The 25,932-nt window shown below is 36.8% G+C and overlaps 1 protein-coding gene across 1 annotated transcript in view; it reads left to right on the top strand.

Moving 5' to 3' along the window:
- Positions 1-25,932, top strand: part of LOC120770767 — a 49,993-nt gene that overhangs the window by 1,846 nt on the left and 22,215 nt on the right. The window lies entirely within an intron of this gene.

The following is a 25,932-nucleotide window of genomic DNA, read 5'->3' as shown; positions in this document are numbered from 1 at the left end:
TTAAATGTATGTATGTATATTAGAGCGGGTCGCTTCAAAGGGAACCAAAAAATTAAAAAAAAAACGAAAAGATCGCGTTTGCGGTAAATTATCTAAGGAGCAGATGGATCATTTTGCACAACTTTGACTAAGGGACTGCGAGTCTAAACCGCATTCGAGCCAGCGATTTTTAAGGCGATGTTTTTCAAGTATTTTAAAAATTTGTTCGTCGATTGAAATTTACTACGGAGGTGCCTTTTGACATTCTATTGCTCATTTGTCGGAATCGGCAAGAGCGGACAACTATATCACGAACATTGTGACAAAAAAGTACCCGAAAATGAAAAAAAAATCGCTAAATATTTCATTATTCATCAATGTTTATTTTGACTTCTTCAAAGTAATCCCCTCCACATGTAAGTTCTACTTATGCCAACGATTTTTCCAATTCTCGAAACACTTTTCATAACCACTTTTTGGGAAGGCCTTCAGCTCTTTCAGCGAATTTTGTTCCATCTCTTCGATCGACTGAAAACGGATTCCACGGAGCGACAATTTCGGTTTGGAGAACAAGAAAAAATCGCACGGAGCCAAATCTGCTTGATCGATGGTATTCGTTGCGTATTTATTTTTAAATTCGGTCACAACCGTGACTCGATGCGAAAAAAAAGTCATCTTTATCAGGACGAGTCGAGCAAGGACGCTCTTTATATTCAAAATTTCCACCAAATCCTTCACACGGACTCGCGTGAGATGACGAGCTCTCTTGCCATCTCTCTAACACTTGCCTGACGATTCTCAAGCACTATATTCTTCACTTTTTTAATACTTTCATCACTTGAAGAGGTCGTCCAGAACAAGGCATGACTTCAACGATCTCTCGACCGGTTTTAAGGCTTTATACCACTCGAAGGCTTGTGTTTTTGAATCATTGTAAGGCTTTTCCAACATTTTGTTTGTTCAGATTTTTAAAACTTCGCTATAAAATCGCTGTCACGAAACCTGTTTTAAACACGTAGTCTTTAAGGCAAAGTGATTCAGCATGATCCGTAGACCATTTCTGGCATATTTGATTTAATAGTAAAAAAAATCGACCCGCTCTAATGTATTTGCATGTAGAACTGCATATTGCTGGCACCCACAAGTGTTTATTTTTATAAAATGCATAGTTTATTGCCAAAATTATTGCAAATGCAAGTCATATTTGGCATTTTTGGCTCCGTATTTGCATATTGCAACGCTCAATTTGATATTTTTCTCCTTCAATCGAGTATTTATCGAAATTTGTTCACTAAAATTGCAGAATAGCCGATCTGCGTTGGATTTTGTTTTTCATTTCCTCAACCCACATGCAAATTTAGCACGAAGCAAAATATATACAATTTAAGCAAAAATTTGCAACTAAAACACAGAGAAGCCAAACTCGATTTTGCCTAATTTTGAAAAAATGGAAAAAAAATTAGAATTGTTGATTAGGTGGTAGAAATCATGTTTTTGACAGTTAGAAATACCTAAATGTGGCAGGTGTGTAACAGTGGCAGGCAAAAGTTTACATATAGACCATTTTTCAAGGGGAATTAATTCTAGTTATTATTGTATTTTAGAATTTAGTTGGGCCCGTTTACAACTATAACAGCTTGAAGCCGCCTTGGCATCCATTCTATTAAATTTGGCAACTATGCAGAGATAATGTTGTTCCAAGCTCTTACTATGCGTTCTTTGAGTATAACAGCGGTAAAAATCTTGTTTTTTTTTTTATTTCTACAGCTTCTCCCCAAAATTTCTTAGATACATTAAAATAAATTGAAAATTGTTATTTTAGTTAGTATGTTTAATTGTCAGAGATCATAATAAAGCAGCCAAACCTTAATGATTTGCACCCTGTGCTTTGAATCCTTATCATGTTGGAAAATTCAACTTTAAGCGAAGTCGAAATTATCCACCAAAGGTATCAATTTACTATGTTCCGCCAGCGACTTTTACTTGTAAGAATCCATATTACCCTCTTATTCTCTTTATTGGCGTTCGAAAACACTCCAACTCTGAAGGTATTCGATACAGTACCCGCCGGAGGAAGCAGAGGAAGAGGAAAACCTCCACTCCGTTAGAAAGACCAGGTGAAGAAAGACCTGGCCCCACTTGAAATCTCCAATTGCCCATATTACCTTCAATAAAGTCTAAAATTCCAACTCTGGAGGCCGCAACAGCTCTACAAACCTAACGCTGCTCCCATCGTACTGTAGGTTTGGTACTAAATTCTTCGGTTCAAGCACAGACTTAGTTTTGCAAACTTTTTTCTTCCATCGGTATCAAAAATATTAATATACATCTGGAAACAAAGTATTTTTTTTGCAAAAATCCATAACCTTTTCTTTACGTTCTTTGCCGAATTCTAAACGGAATTTTCGTTATATTTGGATTTAAAAGGTTTCTTGTGTAGTGTTCTGCTGTGGAATCCGAAGTTGTTTTAAGTTCTTTTTATTGTTTTTGGATGATTACTCTTTAGTGATCTATTTGCTATGTGTTCGGCTCATTTTGCAGCAGTGACCCTCCACTATTTGTCCACTTTTATGAGATTCAAGTTGAGGTCTCTATGAGATAGCTTTCTCGAATGCGCACCGAGTAGCTTTACTTCAGTAAAGACACTAATTTTCTAAGTTCTTACAACAGTCTGCACCGTCGCTCGATTGCTCTCTAAATTCAGTTATTTCATGTCAAAAAAACTTACGCTTCAAATAAAAATTCCTTCAAACCACTATGATATATTGTAATTTTTAGGTAGGCTGCAAAAAATTAGATCAATAGGTCACATGGTTCTTGAAACACTTTGCTAATCGCAATGGGACCTTTTGAAAAACCTCATTTTGAGATAATCACTAATGAATTTCAACGGTCGACACTTACTTGGGGTCAATTGGAGGAAGCGCGTTGTTGACAACTATAACTTTGGCTATAGTGCTCAGTTCTTTATGAAATTTGGAAGCAGTAATCTCAAAAGGTTATACTTTGAGAAAATACATTAAAATTTTTTCGATATTTTCGACCAATACTAGGGTATGTACCATATCTTCTTCTTCTTCTTCTTAATTGGCGTAGACACCGCTTACGCGATTATAGCCGAGTTAACAACAGCGCGCCAGTCGTTTCTTCTTTTCGCTGCGTGGCGCCAATTGGATATTCCGAGCGAAGCCAGGTCCTTCTCCACTTGGTCCTTCCAACGGAGTGAAGGTCTTCCTCTTCCTCTGCTTCCCCCGGCGGGTACTGCGTCGAATACTTTCAGAGCTGGAGTGTTTCCATCCATTCGGACAACATGACCTAGCCAGCGTAGCCGCTGTCTTTTAATACGCTGAACTATGTCAATGTCGTCGTATATCTTGTACAGCTCATCGTTCCATCGAATGCGATATTCGCCGTGGCCAATGCGCAAAGGACCATAAATCTTTCACAAAACCTTTCTCTCGAAAACTCGTAACGTCGACTCACCGGTTGCTGTCATCGCCCAAGCCTCTGCACCATATAGCAGGACGGAATTATGAGCAATGCTGGTTCCTAAATAGAGGAAATTATCTACAACTTCAAAGTTATGACTGTCAACAGTGACGTGAGAGCCGAGTCGCTAGTGCGACGACTGTTTGTTTGATGACAGGAGATATTTCGTTTTGCCCTCGTTCACTACCAGACCCATTTTCTGTGCTTCCTTGTCCAGCCTAGAGAAAGCAGAACTAACGGCGCGGGTGTTGAGGCCGATGATATCAATATCGTCGGCATACGCCAGCAGCTGTACACTCTTATAGAAGATGATACCTTCTCTGTTTAGTTCTGCAGCTCGAACTATTTTCTCCAGGAGCAGGTTGAAGAAGTCGACCATGTACCATGTATGTATGTACCATATATAACCCTTTAAGTCTTGTGCAGCAGCGGATTTTTTGTTTTTTTGGTATTTAGCCAAACTTTGTATTTTTTAACCACTAACTCTAAAATACCAGGTATTTTCTCACTTAAAAGTTCTTACTGATTTCTATTAATTACAGTCTTCGATTCGCCACTTCTTCTGTGCTACTATAAGTTGCAGCTTTAACCGGTTCGGCTTATAACTTATCACTTTTAGGAAATTTTGTAATATCACTAACGCCAAGCATTAATACTTGTCTTATCGAGTTTACGATCCATTGTCGGAGTAGTTGCTCACCTCTCTAAAGGCGGTTGGGCACCGTCTTTGTAAATTTACTGCTGCCTCAATATTTCTCTTGAAAAGGCAGGTCAGTAAGCCTGAAAGAGTATGTAGATAAAGTTCCCAGCTCATGGACAGTATCCAGCAAACTCTTATTTCAGTAATCCTTCTCACAAGTTCTGATTCATCCGTACCAAAAGTTTTACTGCTCCGCTACTGTTTATATATTCTATATACTACTTTCTCCTATATTCTATATACTCTTGTAAATTATATGTCGTCACTAAATATCATTGTTGAATAGCTATAAAGGTTACTAAGTATAGATTTTATTGGAGCGAATGAAGCACAACTTTAGCAAAAGTGTTTGAAAAATCTGACAGTAAGCTTAAGGGGTTCTAATTTTATAAACAGTTCATCATCAAAACTTGCTAATAGGAAACATTGATTGTTCTCAGAGAGAGATAGAGAGATACGACAAGTGAACCCCAGATCTATATATACGATATGTATAAAGTAGTTGGAACCGTCTTTTATTCAGAAAATTTGTTATCTTGTCGATCACGCTCATCTTCACCTTCAGGACTCAACAAGTGTTTAAGAAAGGACTGTCAATAGAAATGCACTGCTTACAGCATCTATTTTCTCATTGAAGGGTATTGATATTCGAAAACGGTTCAAAACACTTTAAAAAGAGGAACTGTTGTGCCAACTTCTATAGAAAAGTGAAAGCATGGAGTTTTAATTTGCGACATTTGTTTCTGGTTTCTTGCTGAGCTCAAGCTTTAGATGCTATTTTGAACCAAGATTACTGCATAAAGAAAGAAAGACTGAAATAAGTATGACCGTATACATATGTATATTCGAAAAGAGCACCCCCTAGCCAATACAGACTCAGCAAAACAAAGCATAAACGCGTAAAGAGCTTCTCACACAACTTTGCGTGAAAATTGCATTATCATAAAATTGAAAAACGGCCAGACAATTTAAACAAAAGCAGAAAAGCTATCAAGTACAGGCATGTTACATATACATATGTACATACATATGTATCTACATATTTTATTTATATGAAAGATTTGTAGTTTTTGTTTTCAATCTTTTGTTTCTTCGTTTACATAATAATAGCCAGGCAAAAAACATTTTGTTTTCCCAAGAGTACAAAGCACAAGCCAATATTTGTTTAAAAGAAAAAAATTCAGAGTATTCGTTGTCGGTATCGCGCGACGCAATGACCTGCTGATACTGCAAAATAAAAACGCTAAATAATTTTATTGTATTCAATTTTTATCTGTAAGAAATTGTGGCATTTCGTTGTTCTGCACACTGATAAAAACCTATCAATATACAGTGGCGGCCAAATAAATAGGAACATGTATTTTTTATATTAGAAAAGTGGGCTAAATATTTGTGCAAATTTTAGAATTTTTTCTCCGATAAAAAACAGCCTTTTTTCAACAAATTTTTTCTCATATAAAAAATGTAATATTTTATTAGAATTTTTTATTTTTACAAACATACATACATACACTACTAAGAAAGAAATTTTGAAATTTTTGGAAAAAATATTTTAAATTCGGCCATTGCGACGCAATTTCCGGTGACCACACGGAAAAAAGGTGCGCCCGCGTTTGCACGATAACTCCTTACAGGGTCATCTAAACTGAAAAAATACGTGTTTTAGTTAGAACCTTAATTCAGAACTTGGACGAAGGAAAAAAACTGAAAATTGGATTTTTGGCAGACATTTTTTTTACAAAAAAAGGAAAATTTCAGGGAGTTCGCGACATATTTTTTTTTTAATTTTTGTAAACAAACAAAAAAATCTTCGTCTCAAGTCTTTAAGAATTGTATCTAAAAAAGGAGTTCGCGACATATTTTTTTTTAATTTTTGTAATAAAAAAAATTCTTCGTCCAGGTTTTAAGAATTGTATCCCAAAGAGCTGTGTAAAATTTCATGAAGATCGGTTGAGTAGTTCTCGAGAAATCTTGCCAACCGACTTCAAAAACATTATTTCGAGAAAAACGCATTTAAAGACGGTACACTTAGCCTAGCCAGCCTCGAGCGCAGAAATTCTCAAGTCAATATCTACGAAACTATTACTCGGATCAACTGAAAATTTAGGACAATATTCTAGAGGTTTGTAGAATTTAATAAAACAATAAAAAAATTTTATTTTTTGAAACCCGTAAACCCATGCAACCCCTTAATAGGAGTGCTTCAGAATTACAGAATTCAGATACAGAGTTGCAATTATGGAAATATGAAACGTTATTTAATTTGATTTGTGCTTTCCTACAACTTTAAAGGTTCCTTAATGAGTGGAGGTATACTGAATTACTGTGAAACTTGAAAAATGTTCTCGCCAATAAAACATTGAGAGTTTCATATTTATGTAACACGTTTTCAGTTTGCGTTTGTTCTGCTAACGACATTGATTCTTCACTGAATAGCATACATTTGTCTCATTAAAGCCTCTCTACGGAATATTGACGACTTTTTGCTTTAAAAATATCTGAAATCATTTTCAGTGCAGTCAATTCAATTTCTGTTAAGCATTTGCGCTTTCGTTTCGCCACTTTTACTCGCAAACACTTTGCTTCGTATGCGAACTGGCTGTTCGTCTAGCACTTGTCGCTGCTGTAGTTTGTATCTCTGGTGTCGTGTGAGTGTGTAAAAATGTGAATTGATATGACGTACTCCCTATGACTTAAATTGCATTTGAGTATTGCAATAAAGGGAGAGGTTAAGTGATTGCATATACATACATTTTATAGACTCATATATGTATGTATGAATAAATGTTTTTCACAAACATTTCTTAATCACGAATATATTAGACTTTCTTCACACATATTTGAATATTTTTGCGGCGAATGGGCTAAAGCTTTCTTAAATTGTCTGCTGTTCTGGTTTTTAATTTTTATAAAACCAATTTGCATAGACAAACTCGTTTCCTAATTGCTCGCATTAAACAAATATTCAAAAAAAAAATGCAAAAAATAAACAAATAAATTAGGTTGACAATAAAGGAAAGTTCATTGTTGTAGCCTTGTTTATACGGCAACTTGAGGTGCTTGTACTGTTAAATATGCTGAGACTTCCAAAATCATAACTCCGTTTAATTAAAACAAAGCTTTAACTCGGCTAAGCGGTGTCTATGTCAATAAAGAAGGAGAATATATTTTTGCTTTAATCGTCAGCTGAAAAAGTGGTCTCACAAAAGTATGATAGCTAGACAAATTTGAAACCTTTCGATCTCAAATCGGTACTAAACATGCTAAGCTTAAAACTCGTTCGCTGAAGGACTGAAATGTTTTTATGAATACCATTTTTTATAGCAAGAATACTCTCTTAGATTTAACTTTCATTACAATATTAGTACACTGTGCCTCAACAGCTGTTGGGAAAATTTCTTTTGCAATAATTTTGCAATTCAGCGCATTCAAGTTTCAAACCAAATACTCTCGGTGTTATAGTGAAGCCATCAACCATTTCATTGGACTTATTAAGAAAAAACCATGATCTTGAAGTATAGAAAAGTTAATTTGCTGAAAAGCAGAAAACTAATTGACAATAAATTTGGTTAGGTTATGTGAAGTGGTATTTTAAGGGATCCGAAAAAAGTCAGAAATGTCCGTGAAGTCCGTGAATTCTGCTAAAAAATCAATCTGTGGGTATTTTATATATAAGAATGCAATCATGAGCATGTTTTAATACGATGTGATTACTATACATCATCTTCAATTACAAATTATTTTATCAATATGGCGTCGAAATTCCCCAACAATCTAGCCAATGGCCACCAATGTAGCCAATGACCAATAATCTAGCCAATGGCGCTCCAAAAATTGCGCGGAAACCGAAAAAATCACTTCAAAGTCGGTGGGGTTGTTTACCCAGAACTCGTTCCAATAGGTTAAAGAGTCAAAGCGGAATACAACTTGGTTGTTTTGAGTTTTGATTTCATGGATTTTTCACCATGATAATGCGCCGTCACATTCTGGAATTATTGTGACTGATTTTTAGCTAAACACGAAACGAGAGTCGTCCGTCAACCAACGTATTGACCAGATTTTTGATTCTCTCTGACTTTTTTCTATATTCTAAACTGAAAAATCTGCCATTGAATCTATCAAAAGTCATTCGCTGAAAGCACTCAAGTCTATTCCAGCCGAGTGTTGTTTGTGTATGGTAAATTTAGCGTTGGGATGCTTGTACTGGTTTAAAAAGAAGTCTATTTTGAAGCTGATAATAAAGGCTTGTATTAAAATGGTAAAAATGTTGTCAGTCCGGGTCAAATTTGATCAGTTGGTTTTTTAAAAAAGATGAATTATTCTTTGAATTTAAGTTTAAGGCAGCCAAATTGGTTATAAAGAAAGTTTTAACGCCAGTATCTTTCAATGCTCTGAAGATAATACTCGTAAAGGCTTATATTAAAATAGTGAAAATGTTGTCAGTCCGGGTCATATTTGATCAGTTGGTATTTTAAAAAAGATGAATTATTCTTTGAACTTAAGTTTAAGGCAGCCAAATTGGTTACGAAGAAAAGTTTTAACGCCAGTATCTTTCTATGCTCTGAAGATGGAGATTAATTTAATCGTTTCTTTTAAGATTTTTTGGGTTTAAGTCCACGAACCAGTAATTAATTAAGTTTTTTGGAGTATGTAAGAAAAAAGAAATGGTTTCTTTCTCATTATATTAAAATTTGTTGAATAATATTTTACTTTTCCCTATTCAAATGAGGACTTTCCCAACCAAGCTTACGGCCATGCACTTGAAATATTTACATTATTAGTCACCTTGGTAGGCGAAGTAGCCCTCTGAAGTTAAATATTTTGTGATAATTATTGTTTTAATCATACTTGTATTACATAGACACCCGTATATACACAGAGTACTTAGAAACACAGCCGTGGCGTGCGGTCGGCTTTGTTTCCTGACCTTTTTCTACATTCTAGGGTTGACTAGCATATGGTTGCCACATGTTAAACGTACACTCCTTACGTAAATATTTGTTTGTGGCTACAATGAACTTCGCTTATCGGTAACCCGTTCGTTTACTCCAGCGCAAAAAAGAGCACTTATCTGCGGCAATTAATGCAATGCCATGCATACACTTACATACTTTATACTTTTCAGCATCGTGGCATTAAAATAGAACTGGAAATACATATTTATAATCTATCGTCTATTGAATTATTTATACTTTATCGCTGGCAATTTGTCGTTTACGTGACGTTACAAATTAATTTCATAATTTTCATCGATGCTTGAGCGCATGCTTGTGTTATACTGACATGTTCCATCGTTATACCTAAAGAAGAGTAGCAGCACTTGATTACAGTTGTAAACGTTCTTCATTACAACATCTGATTAATTGCTATTTCAATTAATAAAACAAATTGTTTATAATTTAATGAAGCAAATTAAAAGTGATATGCTTTTTAATTGCGAAATATATACTGCAAATGTAGGTATGTATACATACATACATACATATATTCATCATTGTACTTTTGAGAAAAGCTTTTCATTAAGATCAGAAGCAAAGTTATCAATGAATCGATTATTTACAAAAAATATCTACATTTTGTCTATTTCTGCAGCAAAACTATCGATTATCTTGTAAAATCATTAGTCAAAAATTCTTAAAATAAAATTATCGATTGTTTTTACAACAAAATTATCGACCCAACGTTTGCTCTACAGGTTGGTGCTGCTTTTTTGAAGCAAAGTTATTGATTAATCGATTATTTTACGCACAAGATCAATCGATTATTTTACCAACAAAACTAATCGATTATTTTTACAACCAAATTATCAGTTAATCGTTAATTTTATAGCGAACTTATCGAACAAACGATTATTTTCCGAGCAAAATTTTAACTTAGTCGATTATTTTATAATAACATGGATCGAAATTTCTTACAATAAAATTATCGATTGTTTTTATAGCGAACTCATCGAACAAACAAATATTTTCCCAACGAAATTATGAATTAATTGATTGTTTTGTAATAGCATTAATCGAAAATGCCTTGCAATAAAATGATCGATTGTTTTTACAATGAAATTGTCGCTTGTTGTTTTTACAACAAAAATTACTGACCAATCGTTTGCTTTACAAATAAAAGCTGCTTTTTAGTGCAAAGTCGTCGATTTATCGATTATTTTATCAACAAAATTTATCGATTATTTTTACAACCAAATTATCAGTTAATCGTTAATTTTATAGCGAACTTATCGAACAAACGATTATTTTCCGAGCAAAATTTTAAATTAATCGATTATTTTATAATAACATAACATAATAAAGTTCTTACAATAAAATTATCGATTGTTTTTATAGCGAACTCATCGAACAAACGATTATTTTCCCAACGAAATTATGAATTAATTGATTGTTTTGTAATAACATTAATCGAAAACTCCTTGCAATAAAATGATCGACTGTTTTCACAATGAAATTGTCGCTTGTTGTTTTTACAACAAAAATTACTGACCAATCGTTTGCTTTACAAATAAAAGCTGCTTTTTAGTGCAAAGTCGTCGATTTATCGATTATTTTATCAACAAAATTTATCGATTATTTTACCAAAAAAAATAATGGACTATTTTCACAACCAAATTATCAGTTAATCGTTAATTTTATAGCGAACTTATCGAGCAAACTACTATTTTCCCAACAAAATTATGGATTAATCGATTATTTTTATAACTACATTCACGATAAATTTATTTCTCTCACAGTTAGAGCCTGCAACTCATTATATTCAAATATTATGCACTTTAGTCCTTACTTAATTTAAAAAAATAATACTGCAATAGGGACCGCGTACCAAAATATCTGGAAAGTCTTGAACAGAACTGTACTATATATCCCGACGTTTACTTTATCCAGACTACAACGGTATGCCTCCTAATGCCTCCCATTTAATATTTGCACACTGAGGCCCACATGCTCCCCGTTAAAGAGCATAATGAACTCCTATCCAGCAGTTTTTGCTATTCTCCTTTCATAGAATAAAAATAAAACAATACGCCGATCAGATTTCAGACGCAAGAAACTTCACCGACTTCCTCTCAGTGAATGGCGTACTTGGAGTCAAACTACCACCTATTGCAGACGAAAAGCACGAGTTGCCACGAGAATCGTTTGATACTGTAGCAGGTTAAACTCCTATTTATCTAGAATCGACCCCGACTTATCAAACATATGTCCAGCGTGTAACGACATGACTTGACACTAACCACACACATCTGACACATGCCCAGCTAACCCTACACATCTGACAGCCTTCTCCTTATGGTCCAACCCCGTCGAAACAGCAGTTTTTCTGGGCATACCGTTAGATGACCTCGATGGCAACTCTTAACGGGGACCAGATATCTATATATTTAATAGATACTTTGCCTAGGTGATCCGCTTTGCGGCGACGTGAATTCTACAGTTATCCCAAAAACAGTTTAAGCTATGACTGATTGCAAAAATTTTTGCTGCGGTCTATGCTATTCCTCTTCCTGTGTATAGTGCCGCTAGTAGCACAGTAATTCGGAATCGGTTTCTCGAATACTTCTTCAAAAGCACAAAGTGGAGTTGTTCTTGTGTTTTATTGAATAAAAAGGAACAGATAATGATAAACACTGTGAACCGGTTTCAACTATTCTTGTGGCCTAGGCACAGGAAGCAATCTTGAATTATCAGCCTCTAAAATATTTTTAAACAATTAACTACATATATAGATAGAGTTTTATGTTATCTATAGATAATAAATTAATTGATTGTAAAAAATAATTTCAGAAAAAATCGATAATTGATACTCCAATAAGTAAATTCACAAATCAAAGTTGTTCTTGTAGCATCGTCTTATCTTTTAACACCAAATATAGTAACGCACTTCAATTTAATTTTTTTTTTAATTCGCTCAGTTGTGGAATTTCCGATATTTCATACAATTCTTTGAATCATTATTGATCGATAATTATCTATCGATTTAAAATTTAGTATGTAATTTTGAAACTATTGAAATGATAGTTTGAAAAAATAGTTTTTGTGTTTAATTTCACAGTAGTAGTAACAGTAGTATATGTAATATTGGCATGCAGACGGCTAGCCGGTAGATCCTGGGTATCCATCATCAGGTGGCGGTATACCATGTTTGTGAGGCCTATCACATATGGAGCAGTGGCTTGGGCTTCGAAGGCATTGTGACTTCGATAGGACTGCAACTTGCTTGCGTATGCACCCCTGGGGCAATGCGTTCTTGTCTAACCGCAGCACTTCAGGTCATACGGGAGCTCACACCGCTCCATCTAGTGAAGAAACAGACAACGGAGCATACCACGCTGGTTATAGAAGAGGGAGGATAATTTCGTCTCAACATATAAAAGCCTTTGGGGAAGATATATAACTAGCCCTTATTCTAAGAGACGGCATTCGAAGAGAGTAAACTACACGAAGAAGTTGAAAGTTAGTATCTACAGTAAGATGCACTGTAGTGATTCCACACTTCACCTACTACTGATTGACAGCACTATTCGGTAGAATACTGACGGCTCGAAGTCATCGTTGGGCTTTGCATACCAACCTTTCCATACTTATGAGATGATTTACCAAGCATTTTCAAGCAGAAGTTTTTACTATAAGCAATTATCGTAACCAACGTATCTACATATATACTTAGCGACAGTCAAGCGGCACTAAAAGCGACCTCAGTCTATGATATAGCGATTTCGCTATTAGCAGAAGAGTGTATAGGATGGCTGAACCGATTATTATTACCAGTTTGCAATTGTTTACACTTATCTGCGTGCCGGGGTATAAAGAGAAGTCGGCAATGAGCTCGCCGAAGAACTCGCCCGCTCTGCTCTGGTTTCTAGGATGTTGGGGCTAGAATCATGCATTGCGGTGGCGCTCCATAACATAAAAGAGCTGCTCCGTATGGAGGAGAGAGTGCGTAGAGAAAGATACTGGCTGGATGCAATAGTGAAAAACTGCCGGTTTTGGTTTCCAGAACACCTGATTCCAGGTTTCACAGCAATTTGCAGATACAGGCTCAAGACCCTTAGATCCATTTGTGTGGATAGGGATCACATCACCAATCAAAAGCTTCCGGCAAGTTTCTAGAATTCGTCAGAGTACTGGTCCTTTGGTAATGAATATTATGAATGGGCACAATAGAGCCTAGGTCGCTTTGCAAAAAATGGGAGACCCAGCCTTTTGATGACGACCACTTCAAACGTATTAAGGATTACGATTTGAGGGCATGCACCTGGAATGTCCGGTCCCTTAATTGGGAAGGTGTCGCTGACCAGCTGGTTGATGTCCTCGTAAGAGTGAAGTGCTGAACATATAGAGCGCGACAGACTGCAAACGGCATCTGTCAAATATTAAAATACACAAGTTCTTAGGGACACAGTTATTGAAGCAGCTGCACAACAACATAACTGTGTCCATAAGAACGTGTGCATTTTAATATTTGACAGATGTCGCTTGCAGTTTGTCGCGCTCTATGTGTTCAGCACTTGAAGGCTGACATCGCCGCCATCCAAGCAGTGCGATGGATGGGTCAAGGACTGCGACGAGTAGGTCCTTGTGGCATTTACGATAGTGGCTATATAAAGGAGTGCAAATTCGATGTTGGGAAAGAGACTCCGTCGCCGAATACCTTGTTCAGCAGAAAATTAATAACTATTTACTTCTATATTATCTATAATGATATTTTTAAAACTGTGTGCAGACGATATAAAAAAGAAAAATGCATACTCGATATTCATAGAAAAATGTGGGACAACCGACATTCAATTTGCAAGATAACAAATAAAATATTGTTTATGCCCGATATCAAATACATTACAAGCATACAAAAAAAATTAATAACAACATCGGCATGAGTTCACCGCTCCACTTGTAGCGCTTGCAGTGCGTTCGTTTTCATTTGAACTTTTCTGCGCCTTATCTGCTTATCATAACCTTTAGCAAAGTAAACAAGGCCAAAAGCACTCGCACAAAATATGCTTATAGACAGACATATGTACATATTTATTTATTTATATATATGTATGTGTGGCTGCAAACACACGTGCTTGAAACATTCGCCCAAAAAATAATAATATTGCTCAATAATAATAACAACAACAGCATAATGACATTCCATGTACCGATATCGCCGCACTTGTGCACATAGACAATAAAACACAACAAAACAACTGCAATAAATAGCTTTTGCACGCATACCTTTACATACATATGGTTTTTTTTTTTTTTTTTTTTTTTTATAGTAGGGGGAAGCATCGAAAGCCGAAGTGCGGAACTTTAATCCGCTAAACCTAACCTACTCCCAACTCAGGACTCTCCCACGGAACCACCGGCTAGGTATTAATTCGTGGGAGGGACAAGACATTTAAGTCTCCTCTATTGCGCGGACTGACGGACGCCTAGTCTGTTGAAAAGATCTCAGTTTGGTCATTATGAACGCTGACGCTTCGCTGATAGCTTTCCATTTATCATACATATGTACACATGTACATAGAAGTGCTTCTTCTTGTTATATGTAGTTACTTTATTGACAAGAATCGCAACGCGCTTCGTCACACGCACTTTTCCTCCCGACACCTGCCGCCGAAGGAGTTACTGCGCTGCTTGTGTGAAGTGTGCGTTGGTTGTTGTTGGTCGGCAGCGTTGTTTTCGCATAAAAGTTACATATTTACCGTTACATTTAGTCTATCCTATTACGTCATGCTGCCATTGAAATCGAAATTGAAATCCTTTTCTTGTGTGCGCACTATTTTGCTATGTATGTAAACACATAAATACAAAAGTCTGGGTACATATGTACCTACATGCATATATACATACATACGTACATACATACTTATCTAGTTAAAAATAATAGTTATGTACACTTGTCAAGCGCCGTTTGCTGACTATCAGCTGTTCAGCTGTTTCGTTCAACTTCAGCGAAGTCTTTTTAGCAAAATTCGTTTGAAATCCTTGCAATATGATATCTTAAATACCGTTTAATTTATATTTATTTATGTAAGCACGTTTGCCTGTATGTACATATCGCTCATTTGCTGCAAGACCGGCATAATTCAAAAAAACGTGATTTTTGAGTTAATGATGCAGAATTGTTCGTTATATCATACTTCATGTTGAGTGAAAAATTCATATGAATACCTCTTATATGCTCCGCTTGGGAAGAGAATATGATTCCTGTTTTCCGTGTAAGGTTGGAGTCAGTTGAAAACTTTTAACGCGTTTTCTGGCAAATCGATTTTTTTGACTTACGCCGGTCTTGCAGCAAATGAGCGATATGTATTTACATATAATAATTATTACTCTCAAACCAGCTGTGCCGGCAGGTGCCTAAGCAGTCATTTCCCATTGCTTTCTTTGGCGTCGTAAAGCTCCTAGCTTGTGTCGTTAGTTGTTGTGCAACGTGCTGGGTGCGTGACCGAATTAGAATCACTAAATCGCAAAATCGCAGTCGCAAGTTCCGTTCTAACGCCTATGCACATATTGACATTCTTCCATGGCTATGTGTACTCAATAGATTCCAATTTGCGTTACTGTTTACACGCATACTCAACTTCATATTTTTTCAGTATATACATAAGTATGTACATACGTACATATATGGTGTATATCAGCCGACATATTATTTTAGATATGTCAACACACACTTCTACATACATACGTACATACATACATATGTATGTATGTTTGTATGTGTGTTGCTTAATTTCTTGTATGCTTAGTCGTACACGCCGTACACGCCAGTGCCGGCAGCTCTAGTTCTTAATCGATAAAAAGCACCTTTCCTATCAATTATATTAAAAGGCAGGCGTTGGAGATCTTCATGACAAGTAATGCGCACACGAGTAAACAAATATTCGTAGCCCGCTAAACGACAATCTTTAATCTCTGCTACGATATAATTGTTTCTATGTATACCCTCAACAGGGTATTTTAAGTGTGACACAAAGTTTAAAAAAGTCTTCTTTTATAGTAGGGGGAAACATCAAAAGCCGGAGAACGGAACTTTAGTCCGCTAAAAGTAATCGACTCCTAACACATGTCTCTCCCACGGAACCACCGGATTACATAGGTATTACTTCATGAGAGAGAAAAAGACATTTAAGTCTCTTCTTTTATACGGTCTGACTGACTCTAAATCTATTGCAAGTTTCTTAGTTTTGTCATAATTAGAGCTAACGCTCCGCTGACAGCGTTCCATTTATCAGAGGACTGACACATACATATGTATGTATGTGTTGTCAAATTGTCCACCGTTACACCACTGTCGAGTATAGATTTCAGATTTTCCCTTATGTTCAAAGTCTTCTATGCACTCTGTACACGTCGGACAATACGGACTAACGTCATGATTAATTTGGCACAGATACTTTCTAAAGCATCCATGGCCACTCAGTATTTAGGTTAGGTGGAAATTCAGGTCGCCTTACACGAATGAATATCTGCGATCGATCTGTAGATCCATCGTCCTTTGGATGAGATTTGCCACCGCTGCTGCCTCATTGTAAGGCTTTTGGTTCTCTCTGTTTTTGTCCGCCTTGTAGGCGGCACTGATAGCTGGTATCGTCACGCGAATTCGTTTCCCTGGATTTTAATAGGCGGCATGTTGTCTGGTAGTTCAGCAGTATCGCTTGATAGCGTTCGGAAAGCATTTATTCCATAATTGCTGAAGGCCTATGCACTGCTTTTATTGGTCTTGCATTATAATATATCGAAACTGATTTCTTTTGCTTTAAAAATTGGCGCCTGGAAATCCGTATACTCCAGAACTGGCCCCCAGTGTCTATTTCCTGTTCTCAGGTCTCAAAAGAATGCGTGCTGATAAGGAAGATAAGGAATTTTACGCGAATAAAAATGTGATCGCCGACACTGAGGCCTATTTTGAAGCAAAAGACATATCATACTAGAAAAGTGGTATCGAAAAGTCGGAACGTCGCTTTATGAGAATATCACCCTTGAAGTGAATTATTTGTCTTAATTAGCGTAGACAACGCTTCGTGTATGACGCGGATATAGCCGAGTTTACAACAGCGCGCCAGTCGTTCTTCCATTTCGTTGTTTGGCGGCAATTAGAGATAACAAGTGTAGTCAGGAACTTTTCCACCTCATCTTTCCACCAACGGAGTGGAGGTGTTTTCCTCTGCTTCCCCCGGCTGATACTGCGTCGAATACTCTCAGAGCTGGAGTGTTTTCATCCATTCGGACGACATTCAACGACATCAAAACCAAGACTAACTTCATAAAAAATCGTGTTTCCTTGTTAGGTAATCTTCACTCGACTTATTGTCGATTAACGGCATATAGAAGACGTGACAATGGTCCGTTTTTGCCCATCGAACCATCAACATATTCCATGGAAGCAAATTAGAAAAACACGGCAAGAGAACTTCGAGAGTTTCAAACCGACTAGATTACATTATAAACCATCCACGGAAGACTCATTTTAATAGAATGGTAATAGTTTAAGAACTCGCTTTAAAGAATTAGCTGAGCATCACGAGATCTATGAAAGTATTAATGAATAGTTATGTCGATAGAATTGTTCACAAAAGCAATGCCTTAAAGCTTGTGAAGATTTTGTAAAGAAAATGTCGACAAAGGAGACTAAAAAGATTATATTGGATTAGTTGCATTCTCAAAAGGTAATGAGCTGGCGCTTGGAGTGTTCAAGAGAAAAATCTTTCGGAGAATTTTTGGTCCTTCTGAAGCTATTGCGTCCTGACAACTATCGTATCCGAACTCGCGGTGCAAACCTCAATTAAATTATATTCTATCGTAACCGAACAACAAACGATCTGTACTACGCCATTGACATTGTTTTGCGTGTAAAAACCCAGCTAGGCTGGCTTGGTCGCATTGTGAGTAGGGCTAATGATCCTTCAGAAAAAAGGTATTTGTTGAGGGAATCGGTGGTAGAAGACGTAGAGGTAACCAAGTAAATGAAGCAGTGAAGAAATTTATTGTCGAGTCTTGAGAAATCGCGTCCGTAGCAGAGGAAAACATTACATAAGGTCGTAACTCAATCGGATTGAAAAGATTAATTAGAGAAGAAGTTATGAGTTTACATAGTTAGTCGGAAATCTTGATTCTCATAACTACATACGTAGAAGTTTGAAAATACCAATTAAAGAAGAAGTTATGAGTTTAGTTAGTCGAAAATCATGTTTCTCATAACTATGTATGTAGAAGATGTGCATAATATTTAGCTACAAAGCTCTAAAGATTTCTTTCTGACCGTGGATTGTCTTATCTTTCAGTTCAACGGAAGTTGTTGGAGTTCTTTTGAAGCCATGCCCTTAAAAAGGCCATTGCTATAACTTCTTAGTAGTAGAACTGTTGATCTGACACAGTTTGCTCTGAAAACATTTTTTATGACGATGTCAAGCAGCCTGTTGGAACATGGAAATGTTAATTAATAATTTTTTTTTCTCAATCTCTCCAATATAAAGTTCATAGTAGGACCTGAGGAATATAGAACATCTTTTTAGATGAAAATTCATGGCCTGGTGTCGAGACTAAAGGAACTGCTATTGTCTAGAATAATAACCATAAAGAGTTCCTTTAAGCTCACACGAGAGTTAAATCTTAAATTTAATTTTACCGTTAATTTCAAGTGGACTGTTCACATTGTACCGTGACTTGCGCTGCTAGTTGACTCATCGAGCTAATCAATGCGATATATTTATTTGCACTAAAAGTTGGTAAATATTGCACAGAGCAGGTACAAGTTTTCTGAATTTTCGGCTCGAATTCGTATGCCAACGCACGACGCAAGATACGCAACGCATGCCAATTACTGCCGCCAACTGTGACACTATCTCAAGCTTGTCGAATTTTATTGTTATGTTTGTAGCATGTATTCGGAGCGATAAGTCTTAAGTAGAATTTAATGTTTAATTAAATACCGCCAAATTGTGTTTTAATAACAGCAAATTTTTATAACTAGCATAAAAATCAATAGACTTAATAAAAACTTGAGAACTACACTAGAACATACCAACAATGAGTGCTGCGACCTGAGCGATTACTTCAATATTGCAATATCATACATTTATGATATTTAGCTCAAATTGGACTACTTGAGAAAAACTCACGCTGAATTGCTATAATTTTCGATACTTTTATCATAATTAGTATTTAAGTATATAGGCGACTGCTGTAGCCAGAGTTTTTTTTCAGCTGTAGTTTTGAAGATCTACGATCGATTCTTGCACATGCTGAAATATATTTTGTATAACACCTCACCTTTATTCCTTAAATTCGACAACTACATGCTCTCTTGTTGGTACCCCCAGTGTCACTAGAGTTTCGGTAGTAAAGGTTTTAATTCTCTAGAGATCCTTTCATACCTGGCTGCATATGTAGATAAATATTATTCTAACGATAACTGACCGCGCTATTACTTGTATAATTAAGAATTGGTTGTTTTAAAAACGTCTACTATTTTTCAGCTTCAATTTCGAAGTTTTTGTAGACGGTTCCGCGATCGATCCTTGACGACTATCTATGACATCGATTTGCAATATAATTTGGAAAAACACCTAATTCTTATTCATTAAATCCGAATACTTCATGCTACCTTGTTGGAACCCCAAGTGTTAATAGAGTTTTGGTAGCAAAGGTTTTGATTCTCTAGAGATCGGTTCACACCTAGCGTTTAACATGATTAACAAATTTTGTATGTAGCCAGGTCCCTGTCCACCTGGTGTTTATTCTTCCGCTGCTTCCCCCAGTAGTGCTTTCATTCATTCGGACGAGATGATCCAGCCATCGTTGCCGCTGGCTCTTAATTCGCTGAACTCCGTCAATGTCGTCTTATATCTCGTACAGCTTATTTTTCCATCGACTGTGGTATTCGCCGTTGCCAATGTGCAAAGGACCATACATATTCGCAGAACCCTTCTCTCGAAAACTCGTAACGCCGAATCATCAGCTGTTGTCATGCCTCTGCATCATATAGCAGGATGGGGATGATGAGTGACTGGTAGAGTTTGGTCTTTGTTCATCGAGAGAGGACGAAGTACCACCTGTTGGCAAGAGACTTTCTGCGTTGAATTTCGAGGCTAACGTCGTTGTTGGTGTTAATGCTGGTTACAAGATTGACGAATTTATCTTCCACTTCGAAGTTATGACTGTCAACAGTGACTTGGGAGGCAAGTGACAGTCACGAGTGCGTCGGGTGTTTGCTTGATGACAGGAGATATTTCGTCTCGCCTTTGTTCACTACCAGACCCATTTGCTTCGTTTTTTGTCCAACCTAAAGAAAGCAGAATTAAACTTGCGGTTGTTATGGCCAATGATATCGAAGTCACTGGCGTACGCCAGCAGTTGTACACTCTTGTAGAAGATTATACTTTCTCTATTCGGATCTGCAGCTCGAATTATTTTTTCCAGGTGTAGATTGAAGAAGCCGCACGTTAGAGAGTCGCCATCTCTGACCCCTCGCTTGGTAGCGAACGGCTCGGAGAGGTCCTTCTCGATCCAGACGGAGCTTTTGGTATAGCTCAACGTCAGTTTACACAGTCGTATTAATTTTGCGGGGATACCAAATTCAGACAAAGCAGCTTTGAAATCGACGGAGAGGTGAAGTGTGTCCAAGATCCGGCGCATGGTGAATATCTGGTCGGTTGTTGATTTTCCAGGCTTGAAGCCACACTGACGAGCGTATTGTGTGAAAGATTAAAGCCCACCGTCAACAAACTCAAGTTCCAATCAGTTTGTTAAATCGAGCTTCAATCAGTGTATTGACGGAGGGCTTTAATCTATCGCGCAAAACGCTCGATAGAGCTTTTTCTCTTGAGGGACCTATGAATTTGTTTCTCTTTCTTTGACAAGCCATGCACTCAAACCATTATTTGCATTCTCAATAGGTTCAGACCAGTGATTTAAAAAATATAATTGAGCCGAGGTTGTGTTTTGACTGTCAGGTTCTTTCAGCAAATATTTATGGGAAAATTATAGGAAAAACTTAAATACTTCTAAAGGTCGTTTCAAATTACGATTTCTGATATGAAATTCGGTCATTACTTAAAACTACTCATATACCTTTATTCACAGGAGGCCTTCTAACCCAGAAATGTAAGAATCGATTTACTAATTTATTATCGATCAACTAGCCGTATTTAATGCGACTCTGCTCGGCAAGTGGAGTTCTAGTCACCTGTCTTATCAAAAACTGTTCATGAGACAGTAACCACAAAATTAATCAGTTAAATTCAATACAAGATGGTATGTTGGGACGTCCTTAAAGTGGTACAATCGCAATCGCGTTTGGATTATTTGATTTATACCCGTTGTTTATTCGATTCGCTACTCTCTAAGGTTTAGCGTATCGAAGACTACCCATAAATATAATAAATCGGTGCATGTTCAGATAACTAATGTCTGAATTTATTGGCTTTAAGTCAATTTAATTATGACTTTGCTTTGATTTCAGTCAATATTTAACTAAAATCAAAGACAAATATATTTAGCAACATGTTGCTAATGCAGAACGTCAGCAACAAGTTGCTTGTGATGACTATTATAATAAACACGCGCATTCAAAGCTGGGTGACGTTGAAAAAATAAACGAGGAATACACCTTGGTTTAGTGAGTTGTCTATCTAAAATCAATATACATATGTATATCTAATTATATGTACATATGCATATGCATGTCGGTGTGTATTTGCTTGGTTGCGGGTGTTAAGTTAGCACAGTAAATTAACATTGTGACGGTGATAATTAATTGCTAATAGTATAAGTTTTAGCGCTCTTTGAATTGCTTATCTGGCGTTATGGAAACAGTGAAGTGCCTTTAATCTACACACACATACATATGCGCTTACATTATGTATGGTTCATACATGTAAGCATGCAACTTTACATGCATATATTAAAATAATAAAATATTAAAAAACTATAGACATTTATTGCCGCTAAAAGTGTTTATTATTCGAACCATATAACTATAAATTTATTAAATTAATATTTTAATGGCAGGCAGAGGGAAGTAGATGTAGATTAGCTTTTGACTGAAACACGTTGATTTGTAGGTTCGCAACCTACTACACCGATCAACTTAGTATTTATGCTTGATCTTCTTAGATATCTTCATTGATCGAAGAAATCATTTCGACCATTTATTTTTTCGACCACTGGGGTTTTCTTCTTTAATTCGCCATCGAATCCAAATTCGGTTGTTTGTGGTTTTTTCCTTCGCCATATAGCGCTACAACAAGAAAAAACGTTAACTTCGGCTGCACCGAAGCTAATATACCCTTCACAGGTGCATTTCTTTTAGTAACTATGTTTTCAGTTTATATGGCAGCTATGTGCTATAGTAATCCGATCCGAGCAATTTTTTCGGAGATTACACTGTTGCCTTAGAAAATAACCTATACCAAATTTCGTGAAGATACATTGTCAAATGTGAAAGTTTTCCATACAAGCCCTTGATTCCGATCGTTCGGTTTGTATGGCAGCTATATGCTATAGTAAGCCGATCTGAACAATTTCTTCGGAGATTACACATTTGCCTTAGAAAATAACCTATACCAAATTTTGTGAATATATCTTGTCAAATGCAAAAGTTTTCCATACAAGCCCTTGATTCCGATCGTTCAGTTTGTATGGCAGCTATATGCTATAGTAAGCCAATCTGAACAATTTCTTCGGAGATTACATTGTTGCCCTAAAAAATGACCTGTGCCAACTTTTGTGAAGATACATTGTCAAATGTGAAAGCTTTCCAAACAAGAACTTTTTTCCGATCGTTCAGTTTGTATGGCAGCTATATTTTATAGTGGTCCGATATCGGCAGTTCCGACAAATGAGCAGATTCTTGAAGAGAAAATGACGTGTGCAAAATTTTAAAACGATATCTTAAAAACTGAGGGACTAGTTCGTATATATGTATACAGACAGACGGACGGACGGACGGACAGATAGACAGACAGACGGACATGGCTAAATCGACTCAGCTCAACATACTGATCATTTATAAATATACTTTATAGGGTCTCCGACGCTTTCTTCTGGGTGTTACGAACTTCGTGACAAACTTAATATACCCTATTTAGGGTATAAAAAAGGTTTGGGTATCACTGAAATTCTTTATTCCTGTAAAAGTACTTATATTCGATGACATTATGTATGGTACTCCATTTCTTTTGCATCGCCATCACGGGCACGCTTGCAGAAGTCCAGACGCTAAGCCCAATTTTCGATGGTTTTCAAGCATTAATCCGTCGATACTGCTGCAATTTCTCGTTCAATATTCGTACAAAGTTTAACTATGGGTACTGGTTTGTTGGCATAGACCATAGTCTTGACATAGCCCCACAGGAAATAGTCTAACGGCGTCAAATCGCACGACTGAGGTGGCCAATTGATTGGGCCATTTTGTGAGATAACAACTTCACCAAACTTGGTTTTCAATAAATCGATTGTGACATTCGCTGGGTGGCTTGTAGCGCCATCCTGTTGGAACCACATATTGTTCACGTCCATATCATTCGATTCGGGCCAAAAATATTCGGTTACCATTGAGCGGTAGCGATTCCAATTCATAGTAACGTGCCGGACCTTGATCATCATGGAAGAAGTACGGCCCAAACCGTAATTTTTTCGAAATGCAATAGTGACTCTCTATGAGTGGATTGCTGTCTGAATAATAACACATATTTTCCTAATTGCCGAAGCCATTCAGGCAGGAATGAGCCTCGTCGCTGAAGATGATTTTTTGATGAAAATACGGATCATTTTCAAGTTGTTGCTCAGCTCAATTCACGAATATACGACGATTCTGGTGCTCAAGCGGCTTCAGTTCTTGCATCAATTTGATCTTGTAAGGATGTAGTTCAAGATATTTTCGCCACAACGACGTCACAGGGTTGGCCAACGCGTGAGAACTTAGTGTGAGAGACTGATTTGGGTGTTCCTCAATTGATGCGCCAGCGGTAGCAATATTCTCGACACTACGAGTACCTCTTTGTCTCACTAGCATGAGAACATTTTGTACTGTGCCTGTGGATTAAAATTTTCCACTAGACGCTCAATTGTTGATCTGTCAGAATGATTAAGACGACCATCAAATGGGCTCTAAAAGTTTAGCCCACTGACTCCGAATTTCGGTAGTAAATTTTAATCATTTCGACTCGTTGTTGGATCGTATATATTTCCATGATGAAATGGCAAACCTTACTGAAGAGAAATGTCAAGAGAACGGGAAAAAATATAGCGTCCTTTGCTGTCCCCATCGATCTACTTTTGTAGCGTTCCTATTGAGAAACCAATTAGTTCACACGGAATATACGTATATATTTTCCAAAAAACGGTAGTGATCATATTTCCGAACGATTGGACAACCTTCTACCTGTTCGAATCAAGTTCGTCCACATATTCGACCATTCCAGGTGTGTCCATGTTTCGTCAACGGTCACTAGATGACGCAGAAACTTCGAAATCTCGGCAAAAACAGCGCCATAGATTGGTGTAAAGTACTCTCTCGATTGTATTTGCAGTTCGGAGTGAGCAAACGGGGCACTTATCGCGCCGACAACTATTTTATGCCCAATATTTTATGCAGAATAGGACTAACGTGGTTTTTTGAGTAATCAAATGCTCTTTGAATTCACGCAATCTAGAGGCGAAGCAGGTGTTCTGGAGTTTCAGGTTTCATAACAAAAACATAACAAATAAGCTTTGGTCTGTCTACATTACTTCGATTAAATACTGAAACCTCCTTAAATAGGCAGCTGAATATTATCAACATTTTGGTTGTACCTAGTGCGCCTATCTGTTTCGGCATTGCACACTTCAGAAGCTATTCTTAGATATGCTCATATGTACATGCATATGTACATATGTACAACCTCCAGCTGTCTAATTGAAGATATCTACGCCGTTTGACACATGTACGAGTATGTTTTTGCGCTATCAGTCGAGTTTACGTGAAAAGACGCTAAACTGTCCATTAGTGATGTCCAATCAAAAGGCGATAAAAATGAATTCCACTTAGAAAGGTACACAGTGCTATAAATATATTTATGTACGGAACAAGCAGACGAGTACATAAATCATAAATTCACATACATAAATACACACATACGTACACACATACACTTATAAGTGCAGACATAAATATTTGTATTGGAAAACAAATGGAAACCAACAATGCCAGGCAGGCAATGGTCTTTTTTCATATATACTTGTAGAACATATCAAATGTCAGCTTGTGTGTCAGTATGTGAGTGTCTCTGATTGTCCACTTGTTTATTTTATTGATTTACGCGTCTTTTATTATATTTATAACGCATATACTTTCATTCACGCCTTTTTGGCATTGTCTTTTTGTATAAAAAATGTTTTTTTTTTCTTTAATGCAAACATAGAAATTGATGTCCGTCCCCAGACATGGGTAAGCAACATGCACGACTGTTTGCATTAATTGAAATCAACCATTTAGCATGTCAAATTGAATATGGAAATTGCAGAAATGAATTCGACTTACCGGTGCTTGACGGAAATTGTCAAAACGATTTTAATTAAAAATTTTAAACAAAAATTCGTTAGAGGAATGAGTTAAATGGAAAGGTGAAAGTGTCCTATACTTTTCAAATACAGTTTATATATGTGTAGCTATGTGTATGGCAATTTTTTTATACTGAGTGGAGGTCTTCCACTCCCACTGCTTCCCTCGGCGGGTACTGGCGTGTTTTTATCCATTCGAACGGCATGACCTAGCCAGCATAGCCG

The sequence above is a fragment of the Bactrocera tryoni genome, chromosome 3 (genome assembly GCF_016617805.1).
Source record: "Bactrocera tryoni isolate S06 chromosome 3, CSIRO_BtryS06_freeze2, whole genome shotgun sequence".
Classification (NCBI taxonomy): Eukaryota; Metazoa; Arthropoda; class Insecta; order Diptera; family Tephritidae; genus Bactrocera; species Bactrocera tryoni.
The sequence above is the reverse complement of the archived record's forward strand: the minus strand, read 5'-3'. Positions and strand labels throughout refer to the sequence as shown.